General features: G+C 35.9%; 1 protein-coding gene across 3 annotated transcripts in view; it reads left to right on the top strand.

Moving 5' to 3' along the window:
• Positions 1-20845, top strand: part of CTNNA3 (catenin alpha 3) — a 1722523-nt gene that overhangs the window by 1259136 nt on the left and 442542 nt on the right. The gene's annotated exons all lie outside the window — the stretch shown is intronic.

Raw genomic sequence — 20845 nt, 5'->3', positions numbered from 1 at the left:
ACCAGATTTTATTGATTCTCTCCCCCAAATGTCTCTCTGTTATGTTCACTTCTCTTAATTTTCTGTATAATACAAGTTAAAGCTTCCATTATCCCTCACTTAAATTATAGGAATAGCTCCCAACTGGTGTACCTATATTCTCTTTGTCTATTTCTCTTTTATTGTCCATAGTGCAGTGTTCTTTCCAAAATACAAATTTTGCTTTCTCATACATGGACCTCAGTCCTACTCTTCTTCTTGTGCCCTCTGCATCTACTGCTTAATATCATTTAATAACTTACTGTTGTTCTGCGGTGAAGAAAACCAATTTAACATAATTTACAAGGAATTTCATGACTGATATCCTATTTAATTTCCATATTTTTCTTATGCCACCCTCACCTTTGTTCTCTGAGTTCCAACTAAAAAGTCATTTACTTCCTCAAAGCATTATGAACTCTCCTACCTTAAGATCTTTGTTAATTCTGTTAACAGAATTAACAGAATCTGTTAATCCGTTAACTCTTCATCTCAGATATCCCCTCTCCACCTCCTTCTAACTTCTGCTTACATTTTAGGTCTCAAATTTCCCAAATCTTTCACAGTACTTGAAACTTCCTTGATCTGTTTGCATAGTTTCCAATAATTTACCTTCACACTTAACAAACATATATTTGCATTATTAGTTTTTCTCCTCTAATTTGTGAATTCCATAAGGTGGGGGACTGTTCATGTTTTTGTTCACCATTTGCATTCTCTGTGTCTAGTACAGTATCTGGCACAAACTAGGTTTTTAATAAAAAATTTGTCGGAGAGTGAATGGATGCAACCATCATTTGTGCATTGGATCTAAATTTTCATTAATTTTTCCTTCAAATTTTAAATTGAATGAAATTACAAACTTTAATAAAAACCTACCTACATAGCATTAATATCTACTTCAGGGAACATTCTACCCCTTAAAATATTCCATCTTGCTTATATTTTTTCTGCACAAAATCCTGCACCAGTTTAGTCATTTGGACAATCAATTGGTATGATCGTTCTGTATACCTACTCTTTGAAATACATCCCAATTAACTCCTATTTCTTTGGGCTGTTCTGATACTATAGGTCTTGAATATTTCAAAATCTGTACTGATTATATCACTGCTGAAAGAATTTAAGATACCTATAAATGCTTCTTCTGAGAGCTAAGCTTGGTAAGAATTTCTTGGTTTTCATTCAGAAATTAAGATTGATGTTCTCTTAATTGCACTATAATGGCTGTGCCATTGGTATATTTGAAGATTTGAAAATTTGACCAACTACATGTCTTGGAAGATATTTTCTTCCTCTTGAGGACACACAGTGTTCCCTCAAGAAGGAACTTCCTTTGTATATCTGTTATTAGATTTGGTGATCAATCACTCTTGCTCTAAACCTTAAAATTAGTTGTCATATATTGAATATGCTCTGCATTTGGGTGATTTTTATAGTATCTCTTGGGATGTTTTGTTAACTCCTGACAGTTTATTTGTAGCATAGATATAGCTCCGAAATCTATTTTAATCATTAGTCAGTTTTTCCCTAATTCCCTTCTGAAATTCTGATACTGTTTGTCCTGTCTGTGCCCTATTTCATTCATTCTTAATACCAATTATCATATGGAGTCATGGAATAAAATCAGCATTACTCCATTGCAAGCCCATATTTGGAGTTTAGTCAGTAGGGAGAGTATTTTTAAGAGCAACTTCTAGTTGAGACTTTTTTTTCTTTCTTTCTTTTTTAGCATGGCTGGCTACCTTCAGAAAACTTCTCTATTCCTTGTTTATTGCTAAATCCACTTTAGCACATTTATTTTCTAAGTTTAAGAGAAATTTTTTGATTTTCCAACTTCCTGTGATATACTTGCTCCCTGGGGAAGAAATACAAACCATGTCAGGGGAATAATGTCTCACAGAGAAGCAAGTGTGAGTGAGAACATTGTGGAATTTAAGAAACAAAACAAACGAGCAAAGGGGGGGGNAAAGGGGGGGGGGGGAATGAGAGAGAGAGAAAGACAGAAACAGACTCTTAACTGTAGAGAACAATCTGATGTTTACCAGAGGAGAGGGCAGTGGTGGACGGGTGAAATAGGTGATGGGGATTAAGGAGGGCACTTGTGATGAGCACCAGGTGTTGTTTGGAAGTGTTGGATCACTATATTGTATACCTGAAACTAATATAACACTGTATGTTAACTAGAATTAAAATAAAGCTTAAAAAAAAAAGAATGACTTGATCCAATGGCATTATACCCTGTAGGAAGAAGAGTAGTTGCTGAATAGGAAATGACATTTAGATGCTAAAAGGGATCTAAATTGTGAACTTCTTTCAAATATTTTTTGTTGATTTATTTTTCAATTTTAAAATAATGCCTGGGGCGCCTGGGTGGCACAGCTGTTAAGCATCTGCCTTCGGCTCAGGGCATGATCCTGGCGTTATGGGATCGAGCCCCACATCACGCTCCTCTGCTATGAGCCTGCTTCTTCCTCTCCCACTCCCCTGCTTGTGTTCCCTCTCTCGCTGGCTGTCTCTATCTCTGTTGAATAAATAAATAAAATCTTTAAAAATAAAATAAAATAAAATAAAATAAAATAAAATAATGCCTATTCATTGGAAACCTGAAACATAAGTCAAAATTCTCCAAAGATTTAATTTCATGAAATTTTACCCTGTAATATACTTCCCCTTTCTCATAACTTCTGACAGTATGGAAACTAGAGATTTTAATAGAGTTCTTTAATAAAAAAATACTAAATAGTTTTCTACCAAATGCTATCTATATAATTGCACATAGAATAGAGAGATCCTGTGCCCCCAGTTATTAAATATGCCTTCTCTTTACCTACTATTTTTGAAACTTGTTCCCTTCTTATGCCGATTTGTGAAAAATTGGGAAGTGGCTGCTCCTCTATTCAGACCGCATAGTTTTTGTTTGTTTCCTTGTTCATTTTGCTTCTACTAAACGCTATTCCCGGTTCTGAGTTTAAACTTTCTCATGACCTAAATTGGACCTATTTTTTTCTCAGGCTGCTGCAAGGGAGAGAATGGCTCATTTTCCTGAATTCTCTCTTTTCAGTAGAGAGGATTATTTAATTTCTTCTCAGATTAGCTAGTATATATGATTCTCAAAACTTTCACATGTTGCTAATGGTTTCCTGGTCAATTTTTCTGGGTTATGGAGGTAAATTTTCTGCATGTTCTTTTACCCATATCTTAGTCCAAAGTCCTTTATTTGGAGTATTTTTCAATTTGAAAGAAGAAGAATTTCAACTATATTCCTTAGAAGTAACAGAAATGCAGAAAAGAAGACATGTAAACACAGAAGCTAGGAGAACTGTAATAGGAAATAACAGTTTAATAATAGGAAATAGCAATTTAATAAAAGGAACTGCCTTCTGTTAATTCATCCCCCAAGAATGCAAATGTGTTATTTTATTTTGAACTTTAATTTTAGAAAATCATCCTTAAAGAACATTTTGGAAAATAAAGTTTTATAGGAAATGGATGTTGCTTTTACATACAAAGGAAATTTTCATTTCTAATAACATTAGCTCTGTACTCAGACAGACCTCAGTTCATACCCTGACTCTTCCACTTCAAGCTACTTAGGATCTTGGTGAAACTATTCAAACACTTAGCCTCAGTTTCCTTATAAACGGAGATGGTATTAGTATGTTTATTATACAATTATTGTGAAAATGAATGAAACAACTTACATAAGATTATAAGATGCATAACGTAAGGACTGGCAGTTTTATAAGCCTTCAGTAAATGTTGGCTTTCATTATTCTTAGTATCATTGTCAAGTAAATGCTGACCTGATATTGAATTAGGTGTCTGTGACAAAATAGGAAAGGAACAGAAGAAAGAATGGTAGTAATAAATGGAATAAGAAGAAGCATGTAGGTAAACGCTAATGAGATTATAATTATGATGATATTACACATGGAAGGGGAAATGGCAGGCAATTTTATATTCCAAGAATTAAAAAAAGAAATAATAGTGATTCATGTATAAAGTTAAAAGATTTCAAATTAATCTGTGCTGCCGAGAGAGAACAAATTGAACCTCAGAGAGAATTGTTATACATGGCATTATATCCAACCCCCTCAACTTTATTTGGGGTCTTTTCTATTACTAAATGGCATGTGAAGCTGGTTTACCCCACTCCTGCTCTTTTAAATGTACATTTTTTGAGGAATAGAAAGGTTATCCGTGTGGAGAGAATTTAAATGAAATAAGCTTTTTTTCCCCCTAGAAGTAATAATTGGAGACATACAAGATTATTACCTCAGTCATAGAAGGAAAAAAGGGCACCCTCTGAGATGAGGAAATGTTTATAGTACTCCTGGAATATTACAAATGATTATAGGAGATGAGATCCAAGTAGAAAAAAAGCTGTGTATGTGAAATACTGAGACATAATACCTGTTCTGCTAGAGTCTCGATACATGAAGCCCTGCCCAAGAGGCAGGGTCACACCTTGAACTACTTTAGTTCTCTATTCATCAATTTTATGCAAAATCAATTTCATAGAAAATCAGTTTTCCTAGCAAATGTATGACCTATTCACTCAGCAACATGCTCCCTATCCTTTTTAAAATTTCTTTTGATTATGTAATTTATAATAGCAGTGAATAAATGGACTGGTGTTAAAATATGTACTACATATAAGTTTCCACAGTACATACAGAACCTGATTATCTGTGACCTCTTTAACTGTGAGGGTCTAGTTTCTCTTGAAGACACATCTAGTATGGTCTGACTGCCCACGATTCAGCTTCCCTGAGTGCGTAATGCTCAGTCTTTATGATACACCCTCTGAACATTTTTCACAGATTGCTGGAAAATCCACATGTGCCACAAGCTTGTCCTGTTTGTGCTTGTATTTTCTTATGCTTTACCCCCCACTTCAACTCTTCTGCAGGTCAATTTTTGCCAGAATCTTTTTTTTTCTCTTTTAAATATTTTATTTATTTGTGAGAGAGAGAGAAAATGAGAGAGGAGGGGGAGGAGCAGAGGGAGAGGGACAAGCAGACTCCTCACTGAGCGTGCAGCCTGACTCGGGGCTGTATCACAGAACCCTGAGCTCATGACCTGAGCTGAAACCAAGAGTTGGATGCTTAACCAATTGAGCCGCCCAGGTGGTCCAGTTTTTGCCAGATTCTAACTGTTTCTCCATACTAATATTTTCCCCTTTATCACTTCAAGAAAAAGTACAGCTCACACTAGGCTCCAATATTTAACATTTTTCCCCCTAAAGGTCTGAGGATAACTTAAGGAATTTAAAACACAAAGAAACGTTTTAAGCCAACAAACTGAAACCTCAGTCTAGACACAAAGGCTTTATTATAAGAAGTAAGATTTCTTGGGGCACCTGGGTGGCACAGTCATTAAGCATCTGCCTTCGTCTCAGGGCGTGATCCCAGAGTTCTGAGATCAAGCCCCGCATCAGGCTCCTCCGCTGGGAGCCTGCTTCTTCCTGTCCCACTCCCCCTGCTTGTGTTCCCTCTCTCGCTGGCTGTCTCTCTCTGTGTCAAATAAATAAATAAAATCTTTAAAAAAAAAGTGAGATTTCTTGAAAAAAAAAAGGATTTATGAGTTCCAAGGAGCCAGAGTTTATACAATAAGTAATAAAGCAGAGAAGAATACACACAATTTGCTGTCAGTGTTTTCCCACCACTTAGGAAGTTTTCCCACTGCTTAGGAAGAAGATAACAGTTCAACCATTTGGTAGGTAAGACATGATACAGAGATTTTGCCTGGGATTACATGCTACCTAAGCCCTTGAGAAGATCCTAGTTCTCTTTCTCTGGACCTCAGCCCAAGAAGACTGGGAAAGTCAACAGAAACACTGGAGAGAAAATGCAAGAATGACAGGGACTTGTGCCCTACAGCAAGATGGTAGGAAACTTCTAGATCAAACATTGTGCCCTGCCTTTAGATTATCCGTGGTCAAGAAATTCTAAACCAATGTCACTACAGTGTGATCCACCATCAGCAATTTATATGAACTTTAATAAAAAAAATCCTAATTCATTATTAGAATGTGTAAGAATAGAAATCAATGCACTGTTTATTTTATGGAAAAGCCTTACTATGAAAACTGTCACATAAAGTAAGCCATGCAAGTGCTATTCTTAATTTACGTTGTGGTGCAAGCTTCGTATCTTTTTGTGGACTGGAACTTTGAATAGCATTTGTCTAAACACATGGAACTGAGGGCAACATTAATTTAAAAAAAAAAAACTTTGACAATAGAACATGAGTGAAGGGATATTAAGCTAAATATAAAAGCCATTATAATTAAAACAGTATAGTACTGGCACAGGAATAAACAAAGAGATCTGTGGAAAACAACAGAAAAACCATAATCAGAGCCATATGAAATAGGAATTTAATCTAAGATGTGGCATTTTGCCTCATTTGGGAAAATACTTAATACAATTTATTTTGAAAATTGGCTATTTTGGCAGAAAAAAATGTTAGGTTCATCATTCACCTCATAACAAAAAAGTAAATTCCATGTTGTATTAGTCTGCTAGATATAGTGTGGCAAAATACCATAGCCTGAATGGTTTAAATTACAAAAATCTATTTGCTCACAGTTCTGGAGCCTAAAAGTCTAAGATCAAGATGCTGACAGGGTTGGTTTCTAATGAAACTTTCTTTCCTGGCTTATGGATAACCACCTTCTCTCTGTGATAACACAGAGAAAAGTCTTGTTTTTCCTCTGTGTATGAGGGGAGAGAGAGTGTGCGTGCTTCTGTGTTTTTGTTTTGTTTTGTTTTTCATCTTCTTATAAGGACACTAGTTCTATTGAATTAGGACCCCACCCTTATGATCACATTTAACCTTGATTATTCTTTAAAGGCCCTATCTCCAAATACAGTCGCATTGGAGGTTAAATCTTAAACAGATGAAGTTTGTAGGGACAGATTATAGTCCATGACATACATGAAATAAAGAAACAAACGTTTTATTTTGGTGAAAATACAAGGTTTTTTTGTTTGTTTGTTTTTGTTTTTTGTTGTTGTTGTTTTTTTTTTTTTTTGAGAGAAAGGTGGGGAGGGGCAGTGGGGAGGGAGAAAGAGAATCCTAAACAGTCTCCATACCCAGCATGGCCAGGGCTTGATCTCATGACCCTGACATCATGACCTGAGCCAAAATCAAGAGTCAGATTCAACCAACTGAGCCACCCAGATGCCCCAAGGATAAAATGTTTTAAAAATGAAGAAATTCTACCTGATAAAACACAAATCTAGGATCCATAACACAGTGCTTTTATTTGAGTCATCGAGTATATCAATACTTCTTTCCATTTTATAGCTGAGTATAATCAATTGAATGCATGTATCACTATTTGTTCTTCTATGTGTTGAAGGACATTTGGATTGTTTTCAGTGTATATGATTATGAAATAGAACTGCTGTAAATATTCATGTCCAGATTTTTTTTAAGTTTTTATTTGACAGAGATAGAGACAGCCAGCGAGAGAGGGAACACAAGCAGGGGGAGTGGAAGAGGAAGAAGCAGGCTCCCAGCGGAGGAGCCTGATGTAGGGCATGATCCCATAACGCTGGGATCATGCCCTGAGCCGAAGGCAGGCGCTTAACCGCTGTGCCACCCAGGCGCCCCTCATGTCCAGATTTTTGTGTAAACATAATTCTTTATTCTCTAAGGTAAATACCCAGAAGTGGGATTTCTGAGGCATCTCTCCACAAAGGTCATGAGGGAAAGTCTACAGCACATCTAAATCTTGGTAGAATTCCCTGGGATCTTCCTGGACTATAAGAGCATGGAATCTTGTGAAAAATAGCTACAGGGAGGGTCACTTTCCACCCATCTCCCTATATTCCCAGAAGGCTGTCAAGAGATAGTTTCTTATCACCTCCTGGATATAATGAGGCATGAGACTTTTTGCCTTGTTGCCCTTAGCATACAACACAGACTAAGACTATAAAACTGCTTATCAGCATGAAATTGGCTCTTCAGCAACAGCTTACCTTGCCACTCATGTTACATTATGTTGGCATCCTGTGGGACAAGGGAGCTGACACTTTTGTTCATCTTTCTTTGCTATGTATATAAGTAATAAGTTTTCTATATCTAACTGGGGCTTATTGTTTCTTTACAGCCAGATCAAGCCTTTGATTACCAGGACTTTGGATCATTTCTATTTTTTAGCAATTATGAATAGAGCTTTTTGTGTGAATATAAATTTTTGTGTGAATATAAATTTTCATATTTTTGCTGCATAAGTTGAAATGATGACTTCATTTTTCTTCAGACTCCTAAAACAGTGGATTACATTGATACTTCAATAATGAGCCAACCTTGCACTCCTGGAAGAAATCCTTTTTGACTGTGGTGCATTTTATACACATATACACACACTAGTATATGCTATGTATTTGAATGTTTTGTTAAGGATTTTGTATCAATCTTCATGAAGGCTATTACTGTCTTAATTTTTTTCTTTTGTTTTTTGTATTGTCTGTCTTTGGCTTTGGTATCACAGTAATGCTGTTCTCATAAAATGAGATAGGAAGTTATGTCTCCATTTTGTGGAGGAAATGGTATATAATTAGTATTATACTTAAATGTTTGATAGAAATTAGTATGAGACCATCTAGGCTTAGAAATGACTGTTTTTGGAAGGATTTAAACTATGGATTCAAGTTTTTAATTGTTATAAAACTATTCAAGTAATATTCTTTGTGTTTTGGTAATGTTTATCTTTGAAAGAACTGGTCAGTTTCATTTAAGATATAAAATGTATGGCCATAGAGTTGTTCTAGTGTTTCCTCCCTATCCTTTTATTGCCTGTGGTTCTGTGGTGATAATCTCCCACTTTGTTCTGGATATTGTAATTTAAGTTTATCTCTTTTTCTTTGATAGTCTTGCTGGAGTTTTATCAATTTTATTGTTATTTAAAGGAAACAACTGGGGTTTATTGCTGTAGTAATAAATTATTATAGACTGAATGGTTTAAAATCATACACATTTATTATCTTACAGTTCTGCAGTCTATAAGTCTGACACTGGTAACACTGAACTAAAATTAAGGTGTCAGTAGGGCTGCATTCCCTTCTGGAGACTCTAAAGGAGAATCTATTTACTGGTCTTTCTGCCTTGTAGAGCTCATCTGCATTCCTTTGCTCTGCTCCTGTCCTCCTTCCTCCTTTCTTTTGTCAAAGCAAAACATGGTGGGTTGAGTTCTTTTACTTCATCACTCTGACTTTCTCTTCTGCCTCCCTCTTCTACTTTTGAGGAGTCCTGTATTTACTATGGACCCACCCAGATAACCCAGGATAGTCTTTCTATCTCCACATCTGGAACGTAATCACATTTGTAAAGCCCCTTTTATCCTAGAAGGTAACATATTTACAGTGGACCTCTTAGGAGGCCATTATTCTTCTATCACAGTATTCTACAGATTTTGAATATTACGTTAAGAGGATTTTTTTTAATTAAAGCTCAATGCCATTTATAGAAATTTAAAACACGTACATATGCAAAACAATGCTTTTAGTTTTTCAAGGGTACAAATGTAATCTAAGTATAGTATCAAAACTTAGAATTGGAGGAGTGCCTATGGGTAAAAGGGAAGTGGGCAAGGGACTGGGAATGAAGAAAAAAATAAAAAAAGAAAAGATTTGTATAGATCAATGATGGTTACCATACACTGAGAAGTATGATGAACTCAATTCTCTATACCTAAATCTTAAAAACAAAAACAAAAACCTCCAAACAAACAAGCAGACTAGCTGAGTGGGGTGAGGGTGGGAACGGTCTCAGGGAAATCTGGAAAGGAGGCAGCTGGAGCCCAGAAGAAAAAGCACTGCACCTGACATTCAGATAACCTGGGGTTGAATCTGAGCTCTGTGGCTGGCTGGCTCCTTGACCTTGGATGTGTCCCAGCTTCCCTCCTGGGTGTCAAACAAGGGTACAAGATGTACACACAAGCCGATAGAATAATCGCTCCTGACACAGAGGATGGGAGATAACATTAGGCAAATGTAGAACTATAGAGCAAGAACCCACTTTCAAGATCATCTAGTTCAATGTTTTCCAAACTGCAAGTGGTTGCCCATTAATGGGTCATGAAATAATTTTAGTGGGCCCCAAAGAGCATTACAAAGAAAGAAAGCAATACATGAGCCTGTGTTTCACTAAAAGTAGCATTTTATAAAACTCTTACTTATGTTATATATGAGTATAAAATGCATTTTTTCCTATGGGATGCAGTTTGAAAAACATGGATATTGCCCAAAGGAATTCTATACTTTGAAATTTCAAGAACCAATAAGTATTCACCAAGACAACAGAAAGTTGTTCATAGTTGCCACTTTTTAATATATGAAAGGTATCAAAAAAATAAGCCCTTATAATCTATTAATATTGTACCATAGGGGCACCTGGGTGGCTGAGTCAGTTAAGCATCTGACTCCTGATTTCACCTCAGGCAGGTCATGATATCAGACTCGTGAGATCAGCCCCAAGTAAGGTTCCATGCTTAGTGGGAGTCTGCTTGAGATTCTCTCTCTCCCACTCCCTCTGCCTCTTACCCTCTGTAAAATAAATAAATCTTTAAAAAAAATTGTATCATGAAAGAAATTTTTAGCATTGTGAAAATAGAACAGAATAAAAGGCTTTATGTAAAACTCACTACACTGTACATATTTGGAACCCCCAACCTGTTTTATTGGGAGCCGCTCTGCTTCTAGGATTTCATTGCCGCAGTGGGCGGTCCTCCATCAGGGCCGGTACCAGGTAGCAGCGTGCCTCACCTAGTAGCTTCCGCAGCTCCCTGTTACCCTCGGGCAGTGGCACAGACTGTCGCGCAGGTGGTTGAGAATTGCACCAGAGTGGCGGCACCCAACCTCCTACAACTGTGAGCACCTCAGAGCAGCCACTGAACACGACCTTGAGCAAGGTGTCCGTGTCCTGTCCCTTGAGGGTGGGCAGCGCCAGGTAGTGCAGCCAGCAGCCCGCGTTCACCTTCGCATACTTGCTGTTTGGGGTCAGTGTCTTGAGACCATAGGCAGCGGAGCCAGGCTCCAGACCCAAGGGCTTAGGAGCCTTTAGGGACTGGGTCTCAGCCACCTCCCGCCCCGAGGCCTCAGCTGACAATCCAGCGAGTGGCGTTGATGGTGATCCTAGGCGCTCTCTCTGCCCCCTCCAAAGGCTCCAAACACCCCGACACCGGAAGTCTTCCAGCCCTTCGGCCAGACCACAGGCCCACACTCTGCCGCTACTCAGCTGCCAACAGGTTTTTTGTTTGTTTGTTTGTTTTTAAATTCCTATGGAGGATGTTTCTGTTTATGTTTTACTAGGCAGTTGACCTAGTTTGGTTTAGACCGCAGGTTTCTCCTCATCTTCTAGGCTGTGGTTCCAATGAATACTAAATATCCAATTATCCCATCACCATTTATTGAAGAGACTACACTTTCTCCATTATTATTGATTCCCTTGTCAAATATTAGCTGTATACTCATGTATTATATATGATAAGTATTAGCATATATGCTTGGGTTTCTTTCTGAGCCCTTGATTCTATTCCATTGGTATGTTTGTCTGTTTTTATGCCAATACTATTTACTGTTTTGATGACCATAGTTTTATAGTGTAGCTTAAAATTAGCAAGTGTAATACTTCATGTTCTGTTCTTCTTTCAAGATTTCTTTGGCTGTTTGGCGTCTTCCGTGGTTCCATGTAAATTTTAGGAGTGTTTTTCTACTTTTGTGAAAAAATGTCATTGGAATCTTGAAAAGAATTACATTGAATCTATAGATGACTTTCGGTAATATTGGTATTTTAACAATATTACTTTTTTCCGATCCATGAACATGGGATAATTTTCCATTTATCTATGTCTTCTTCAATTTCTTTCATCAATATTTTATAGTTTTTAGCATAGAGATCTTTCACCTCCTTAGTTAAATTTATTCCTAATGACTTTATTGTTTTTGATGCTATTATAAATAAGATCAATTTCTTTATTTCGTTTTCAGAAATTTTGTCATTAGTGTACACAGAAACGCTTGTTTCATTGTGTTCTTTTGTATAATGACAAAATTTTCCCTTACAGTTACCATGAGGCTTATGTAAAATATCTTAAATTTGGAATACCCTATTTTAAAATACCCTATTTTACCCTGACAACAACTTAACTTCAATAGAATTGAATTGTATAATTTATACTTTTATTTCTTCTTATCCTCACATTTTAAGTTATTGCTGTTATAATTTATGTGGGTTTTTGTTTATTTTCTTGTTTGTGTGAAAGTAATGACAGATAATTGTAGTTATGGTTATTTTTGCTACATTGTTGTTGTTGTTTTTAACTTTTAAACTAGAGTTGTGAATTATGCACCACTATTACCATTTTGTGGACTCTAACTAGGACTATATATTTGCCATTACCAGTGAGATTTATGCTACCTTTTTGTGTTTTTATGATGTTAATTTCATTCTTTTACTTCCATGCAAAGAACTCCCTTTAGCATTTCTTCTAAGGTATGTCTAATAGTAATGCATTCCTCAGCTTTTATTTATCTGAGAAACATTTTATCCCTCCTTCCATCCTGAGGGACAGCTTCTTTAGGTATAGAATTCTTCACTGACAGTTATTTTCTTTCAATATTTTGAATATGTCATGCTGTTCTCTCCTGGGCTGCAAAGTTTCTGTTGAGAAATCTGTCAATATTTCTCTGGGTGTTCCTTTATATGTAACTTTTCTTTTGCTGCTCTTAATTTTTTTGTTGTTGTTTTGTTTTTTTGTTTTTTGTGGTTTTTTTTTTTTTTTTGGTCTTTGACTTTCAACAATTTACTTACAATGTTTCTCAGCATAACCCTATTTGGATTCAACCTATTTGGAATTCCTTGGGCTTCATGGATCTGGATGTCCATTACTCTTCCCAGGTTTGGGAAATTTTCAGCCCTTATTGCTTTAAATATACATTCTGACACTTTCTTTTTCTCTTTTCCTTCTAGAATTCCTATTTTGCAGCTGTTTTATTTTCATTATGTCCCATAATTCCCTTAAGTTTTCTTCACTCATTTCCTTTATTTTATTTTTTTCTTTTTGCTCCTCTGAGTAATTTCTAATGTTTTCTTCCTCCAAATTACTGACTCTTTTTCCTGTATGGTTGAGTCTACTGTTGAAATTCTCTATTGAATTTTTCAGTTCAGTTTTTGTATTTTTCAGATCCAGGGTTTTGTATGTTTATAGGCATGTGTAGTTGCTCTTTCCTTGTCAAACCTGTCATTCCACCCATGCATTTTTTCCTAATTTTGCCTTGTTGTCTCTCTGTGTTTTCTTGTAATTCATTTAACTTCCTTAAGAAGATTATTCTGGATTTTGTCTGATGGTTTATAGAGCTCCATTTTTTTAGGGTCAGTTTTTGGAGCTTTATCAATTTTCTTTGGTATTGTCATATTTACCTGATTCATTGTGATCCTTGATTTCTTACATCTGTATCTGCACATTTGAGTAATGGGGTTTCTTCCAGGCTTTACAAGTTTCCTTTAGCTAAAATAGTTTTTCACCAGTCAGCCCAGTTTGGGTTCCCGGATGTGTATGCTGGTAATGTCTTTGCACAGGTGGAGACTGCTACTATGTTCTATTTTTGGGTTAGGTAACTGTTCAAGCTCAGAAGATGCAGATGGAGTGTGTGGCACTGGCTGAGGACAGTTGGATAGGATTGCTGGCTCAGTTCCCTACCCAAATGAAGCTGTAGAATGGGCTTTGTGATTACCTACATTCTCTGGTAGGCTTATAAGATCATTAGGACAGTATTATATACAGTAGCAGTTGGAGTTATGAATTAACTCCTTTTCCTGGCAGGGAAACAGGATGGGACCCAGGGCCTATACAGCTCATTGTTTGGGTGCTCAAAACAGGCCTGAGTGTACACTGAATTCTCCAGTCAGGTGAAACCACCAGCTTTGCTCTGTAGATCAGGGAAGACATGGGCTGTGCTGTCTGTTCAAGTACCACTGTATGTAGGGCTGTTGAATTGGCTACGCAGTTTCATGTGTGCTCTGATTACGTTGCCTGCTTGGATAGGCTGAAGGCTGTATTCAGCAACGAGTGGGGCTATGACTTAGATTCCCTACCCGGGCACAGTGGGAGAAGCAACTTTAAAACTAGTAAAGTTCTTTATTGTCATAACTCAAGCTGACCCACACCCCCAGTTCCCTTCCCAAACAAGGCCACTAATTTTGCTCTGCAAACTATCATCTCCGACTTCCCTTCTTTCAGCTCAAGCATCATTGGGTTACACAGCTTTATGATGCTTTTGCGAGCCCTTCTGGTTAGATGGGGCCAGAAGACACTGTTCCCAGCAGGTGGGGCTATGTCTCAACTATATTGACTCAGTGGGAGGGGAACAGGACACTCCAGGGTGCTGTCAATTTCCCAAATAGGTTCTCTGATTAGGAGGGAGTAGAAGCTACCCTCAGCCTTGTCTGTGAATTAATTATAGCACAAGAAGCCTCCAAGCCCAGTAGTGGCTTTGCTGTGGAAGTAATCATTTCTTCCCGCCTCCCTTTTGGCTCAAGTGTAGCTGTGCCACAGAGCTTCTAGAAGTTGTCACCAGCCTTTCTAGTCAGAGAGGAGTGGGAGGGACTTTTCACAGCAGGTGGGGCTATGAGTCAGCACATTGCCTGGTGTGGACAAACTGGGCTTAATGGCCAAAAATAAAATCTCATTTGAGGGTCTAAATCAGGCAGGTCTGCATTCTGCTGTGTTGCCTGGTAGAATGTGCAAAGCTCCTGATTAGGGCTACAATTTGGGCATTGCAGGTTTGAGTTCAGTCTGCCCAGATCCATGTGCTGGTTGTTGCAAGCTCCAACCCCTCTATTCCCTTGAAATCAAAATCTCAGTAACTAGGCCCCACAGATTTCCCTGTAGTCCCCGTGGTGTGATATCAGAGTAGGGGCTCCACTAAGTGAGACACAATTCTGGGTGAGACTGGTTGTACCCCTGAATTGCATTTTTCCACTGGAGGAACCAGAGGCTCGGGGGAGACCTCTCTATGTGCTGCTATACTGTTCTGGGGGAGGAACACTATGTAGCCACTTTTCTTACCCTTCTAACACAGTTTGTGTTGGTCTCTGTGGTAGAGTGGGGTGCTTCAGCCTTACCCCTGTGCTCTAGGATTCTCTCAATGGCATCTTGTTCTTGAGTAGATGTTAGTTGTTCTTGTGAGAGGGGGTAAGTCAGGAACACCTGTGTTGACATTTTGATGACATTACCCCGGCCAAATTTTTATAATTTAATTATGAATCCAGGGGTTCAAGAAATCACTATTTTCTTAAAGTCTTAGGGAAATATTTATATCTGTATTATTTTCAACGATTGTCTTATATTTTATATTTAATTAACAAATTGACACTGAATCTAGACCATTTTTATATATTCTCTTAGGCATTTAGAAAATATTTTCTTCTCTCCTTTTGTTTTCCTGACTTTCTAAGACATATCTCCTGTAGCCCTGTCCTGTGTTGCATTCATTTGCCATTCTAGTTCTCTATGCTCCATTTTTCTTCATCTGTAAAATGAGAATGAGAATAATATTTACCTCATTGTAATGTTTTGATGGTTAAATAAAACTACACAAGTCAAACATAAAAATGTCTGACATGTAGTAACTGCTCACTATATATTATCTATAGTTACTCACATGATTATACCATCTTAGTTCATGGTACTGCAATGGCTATTATTATCTACTACAACCAATTATTGATTAGATTTGCTTTTAAGGGTTATCATAAACAAGGTGATCTAAATGTGAGTGTGTATTTGTGTATGTGTGCATGTGTGTGTGGTTATTTAATCTCAAAGCTTTTTGTGGTATGTACTATTTGTTTAAAATTAATTAATTAATTAATTTTTTATTATATTATGTTAGTCACCATACCGTACATCCCTGGTTTTTGATGTAAAGTTCGATTTATTCCATTTATGTTGGAGGAAATAAAACATGTGATCAGCCCACAGTCACAATGTTGGTGAATGTTAAAATTAGGGAAAAAATGTTTATATCATCCTTTTTTGTTTCATTGTACTTTGTTTTTATTTCAACATAGCAAGCAGTAAAAAAATTAACAGGATTTATTAGCATTGACAGTACTTACAAGGAAAAAGAACGCTAAAAGCAATTTAGTTCACATTTAAGAAATCGCTTTAATTGAACACTTAAGAAATAAATCTATTTCCAAATGTTAAGTTTGGATCAAACTTTATTTATTTATTTTTAAAGATTTTATTTATTTATTTGACAGAGATAGAGACAGCCAGCGAGAGAGGGAACACAAGCTGGGGGAGTAGGAGAGGAAGAAGCAGGCTTCCAGCAGAGGAGCCTGATGTGGGGCTCGATCCCATAACGCTGGGATCACGCCCTGAGCCAAAGGCAGATGCTTAACCGCTTTGCCACCCAGGCGCCCCTGGATCAAACTTTAAAATAACATTTGGTAGATATTTATGTCTGCTGTCTCTTTGTAGTATTTTTATATGGCCTCTCATTCTTGGGGTATCCAGCTCCCATTTTCCTAACACAGCAGGGAAGACATATACATGTGCCCACTTAAATTAGAGGAAGAAATGGAGACCCTAGGCTGCAAAAATATACATACAAGCATTTACCTTTTCCAGAACTAAAAGTTTCTTCTATAAAAAATATTAAATTAAATAGCCAACCCCTATAGAACGAGGACCAGGATACTTCAAATATAACTATTCTGTATTTGAAAAATATAGGCCAGAAAGCCGTTTTGGTGATATTTATACACAGTCATGTTTTACCTTATCTTCCAAGAAGCTACATCTGTGACTTGGAAAGGGAGCTGAAGTTAGAGTGATTGGGTTAAACAGAAATCTTTAAAAATGCATTTCAGAGATACTTGAAAATAAGGAATAATTAATTTTAAGCAAAATAACTTCTCCAGCTTGTGAGAAAATGAAGCAGCATTTTAAATACTACTGTAACAGAGTCTTAAGCTTGGTACATTTTTCTTCTATTGTTATTTCTTCCTTAGAGGACATATCAGTAGAACAAGATTTTCTCTTTTAAGTGTAAATATTTTAAGGAATGTTTTCTTAGCTGTTGAAAATGAAATTGCTTGCTATATTCTATGATGTTCCCTGATATCATCCCTTTCAACTCATTCACAATGAAATGAGTATCTATCACTTTATTTCTGAAAAAGCCGAAATGTGAAACTCTCAGTGTTTTGCTGTATGGTGGCCCCTTAACATTAATAGAATAAAATGGGATTGAATGCCTTACTATGTTATAAAGGGACAATGGACAAAAAACTGCTCTTTTTATAGATTAGATTCACATTCGACTTATGTGTTGTTTATCCAACCTATACGTATGTTAGGACTTCAAACAAAGGGTTTTGTTTTGTTTTGTTTTGTTTTGTTTTATCTCCTGGAAAAAAAAATAGCAAAACTGTCTAGCATGCACATTAAGTATCACTGCAAAATAGTAAAATAAGAAAATTAATTTTAAATTGCATGAGGTTCTAAAAATAGCTTATCCTTTTAAGATGTTTGCTAACATGTATATACAATTATTTGGGGATAAGTTAGGCTGTTAACTGCTTTCTTTATGCTCTAAACTATAAAATCAGGCTGTTAACTGCTTTCTTTATTCTCTAAACTATAAAATGTAACTCAGAGTGATAGAAGGTTTCACTTTTGATTTTTGGCACTGTTTTGTTTTGTTTTTTTAATTATTTACTATGACAGTTGCCTCAAAAAATAAAAATGAGTGAACTTAGACTGAGACTTAAGATGGAGAACAAGATAATTGATTTCTAGTAGGAAACCTGATAATCAAAACCAGTGCTATCTTCTATTCACAAATGCAACCTATTATGAAGTTAGGGGGTTTTAGTATTTTAGTATCATTTGTCAACTTAGTTGTGTCCATTTTCATATAGAAGAAGATCAAAAGAAACTCATGCATTCTTGTTACAAAAATAAAGGATTAATACTCTTTAGTACACATTACATTTTAAAAGATATATTGCTGGACTCTGAGTCATTAAATGATTTTCCTAAGATGGTGTTCTCTGGAATCTAGATTTGCTGGATGAATGCCCTTTGGTAATGCAGTAGTTACTTCCTTTTGCTAAAGGTTATAATTTATGTGGACCAAAAAGCACAGTCTTTCCTGGAATTGAAGAAGCTTTCCAAAGGCATCCATTTGTAATCTTTTACTTAACACTATTTGTTAAGCGAAAACTGTAACCATAAAAAATTCATTTAGATTTCATTTGTTGAAAAGTTAAAATCAAGCAATTGAAAAACAAATGTCAGTGTTCTTCATATAATTTTTACCACATTATGGTGCCTATAGATAAAAGCCTAGCACAGTGCCTGTGGTCTTCAATATGTTGGTTCCTTCATTCCCCCCCATCTTATTTCTTTATCGGTTGGTATTTATATATATTGTGGATTTCCACTCAGTACTATGAAATACAAAAATATACAATGTGATTTTCACTGAATTTTCTAACAGTTTGTGGGTACAGCACTCCATGTTGACACATGCAACCCCAGCACTTCTAATTTCCTCTAATTTATTTCTTTTGTCTTTCATTTTATTAGCCACTTTAAGGGATATATTTTCTAGGATTTTTGAAGTTGGTTTTACATAGTTAATCCAATTAGTGGCACTTAATTTAGGTCCTGAGATTTTTCCTGTACCTATGGGTGTCGTTATTCCTCCATTACTTTTTAGTGACTAAAAATCTAATTCTAAAATTAGAAGAAGTAATAATTATGAAATAGTAAATAGTCCATAAAAATGAGAGAAACACATGTAGATCTCCTCTCTTAGCCAAGCTCATCTGATTATTGTGGGTTTTGCCAAATCTGAGGAATATAAAAACACATTAAATGACAACAGATCAAAAGAACATTAGTTTAAAAGTTTGATTTTAGTTGTCTCTCATTCATAGCATGTTGAGGACAGGGGAATGAGGCTAGCTTTTCTATTCATTAATTTGACTTTTTTATTTTTGGTGCAAATGTTATGAGAAAAAATTGTTTACTTCATATAAATGAATCTGTTTTAAGTAATAATTTATTCCATAGAATTCAGCCCTTGGTTCTGTGAAGAAAAAAATATCATTATTTGAATTGCTACAAAATACTTTTATGGTTATTTTAATTGAAAAGATTTTATGTGAGTTTTATTTAGAAAGTTTGAGAAGAAGAACTTAGGAAGAGCTTGAGGGAAAAATAAAAAGGAAACCCAATTCAGGCAATGTAGTTTTTTAAACACTGCACTTCTAATACTTAGTTTTATGATAGTTTCAGTGTAAATAATTATGGAAAAGATGGATGAAGTAAATTTATGGTTTTCCGGTCAAGAGTTTCTATTTTGAATGTCAGTGAACAAAGCTGAAGCTTTCTGATTAATTGTGGGGTCTTTATGCTATATTTTCCTTTACAAAGGATCTCCAGATTTCAGAAGTCAAGCCTGATATAATTTGGCAAAAACACAGTCCACAGATCAATCCTTCATATAAATTAGATTGCCATCCACATGAATGTTATTTAATTCCAACTATATGTATATTGAAACTTTATACAAACTGCTTTTATATTCTAGAAAAATATCAAAAATTTTCAAAGTGTACAGTGGATATGTCTACAAGAGCATGGACTAAGAAAAATTAAGCTCAAGACAAGAGTTTCTAAAAGCAATCAATCCTTTACAAATGTTTGCATTGTATAATTCACAAAAATAACTGTAGTTAAAGGAGTTCTTAATTATTTAATCTTTGAATTGCAAAGCAATATTTATAGTTCTTGTTTATAAAATACTGCTTATTTGAAAGACTAATTTAAAGTGAATTAAAATATAACTTTATTAATTTACCCAGCTAAATTTGTATGAATGGTCTTCCTTTTCTTTTTTCCCAGAATAATTTCTGCTCATCATTTAGATTTCAATTTAAGCATCACTTCCTTTGAGAAGTAAACTTCCCAAATCTGAATTGGTCAAATCCATCATAATATTTTCATTTCTCCTATTAATTGTCATGTTGCAATTTAATCTCTTCCATATGAGACAGTAAGCTCCATGAAAAAAAAAAGAGAATAACTTATACCAATTATTATTGTTATTTTTACTGCCTGGCTTGGTACTAGTAGACAGGTACATAGTAAGCACTTACTTATAGTTATCAATTAATGAAAACAATCTGAATAAAATGTTAACATGAAAATTGCATTGTGGAGCTTGTTCAGAGGCATCTACCTACGGTAGCATATTTGGAGTGAAAAATTATTAGCAAACATTTATATAGCACTTACTGTGTACCAGACACTATTCTATTTATATATATTTACTCAATTTGTTAATGAGAAAACTATATGAAAGAAAGTTGAGTAACTCATTTAATGTCATAGAGCTAGTTAGACGAAGGTGATCCAGGTTTTAAACCCAGAGAATCTGGTTCTAGATTATATGCTGTTTTTTTTTTCCTAAGATTTTATTTATTTATTTGACAGAGAGAGAGACAGCCAGTGAGAGAGGGAACACAAGCAGGGGAAGTGGGAGAGGAAGAAGCAGGCTCCCAGCGGAGGAGCCTGATGTGGGGCTTGATCGCAGGACCCTGGGATCATGCCCTGAGCTGAGGCAGATGCTTAACAACTGAGCCACCCAGACACCCCTAGATTATATGCTGTTGACCACTATACCCTTTTTGTCTCAAATGGGGATGGGTACCATATAGTTATCAAGACAACCTAAAGGGAAATTCTGACAGATTTTATTTATCAGTATTTATTTATTTATTTTTTTAA

This window comes from Ailuropoda melanoleuca, chromosome 6 (genome assembly GCF_002007445.2).
Source record: "Ailuropoda melanoleuca isolate Jingjing chromosome 6, ASM200744v2, whole genome shotgun sequence".
Lineage (NCBI taxonomy): Eukaryota > Metazoa > Chordata > Mammalia > Carnivora > Ursidae > Ailuropoda > Ailuropoda melanoleuca.
The sequence above is the reverse complement of the archived record's forward strand: the minus strand, read 5'-3'. Positions and strand labels throughout refer to the sequence as shown.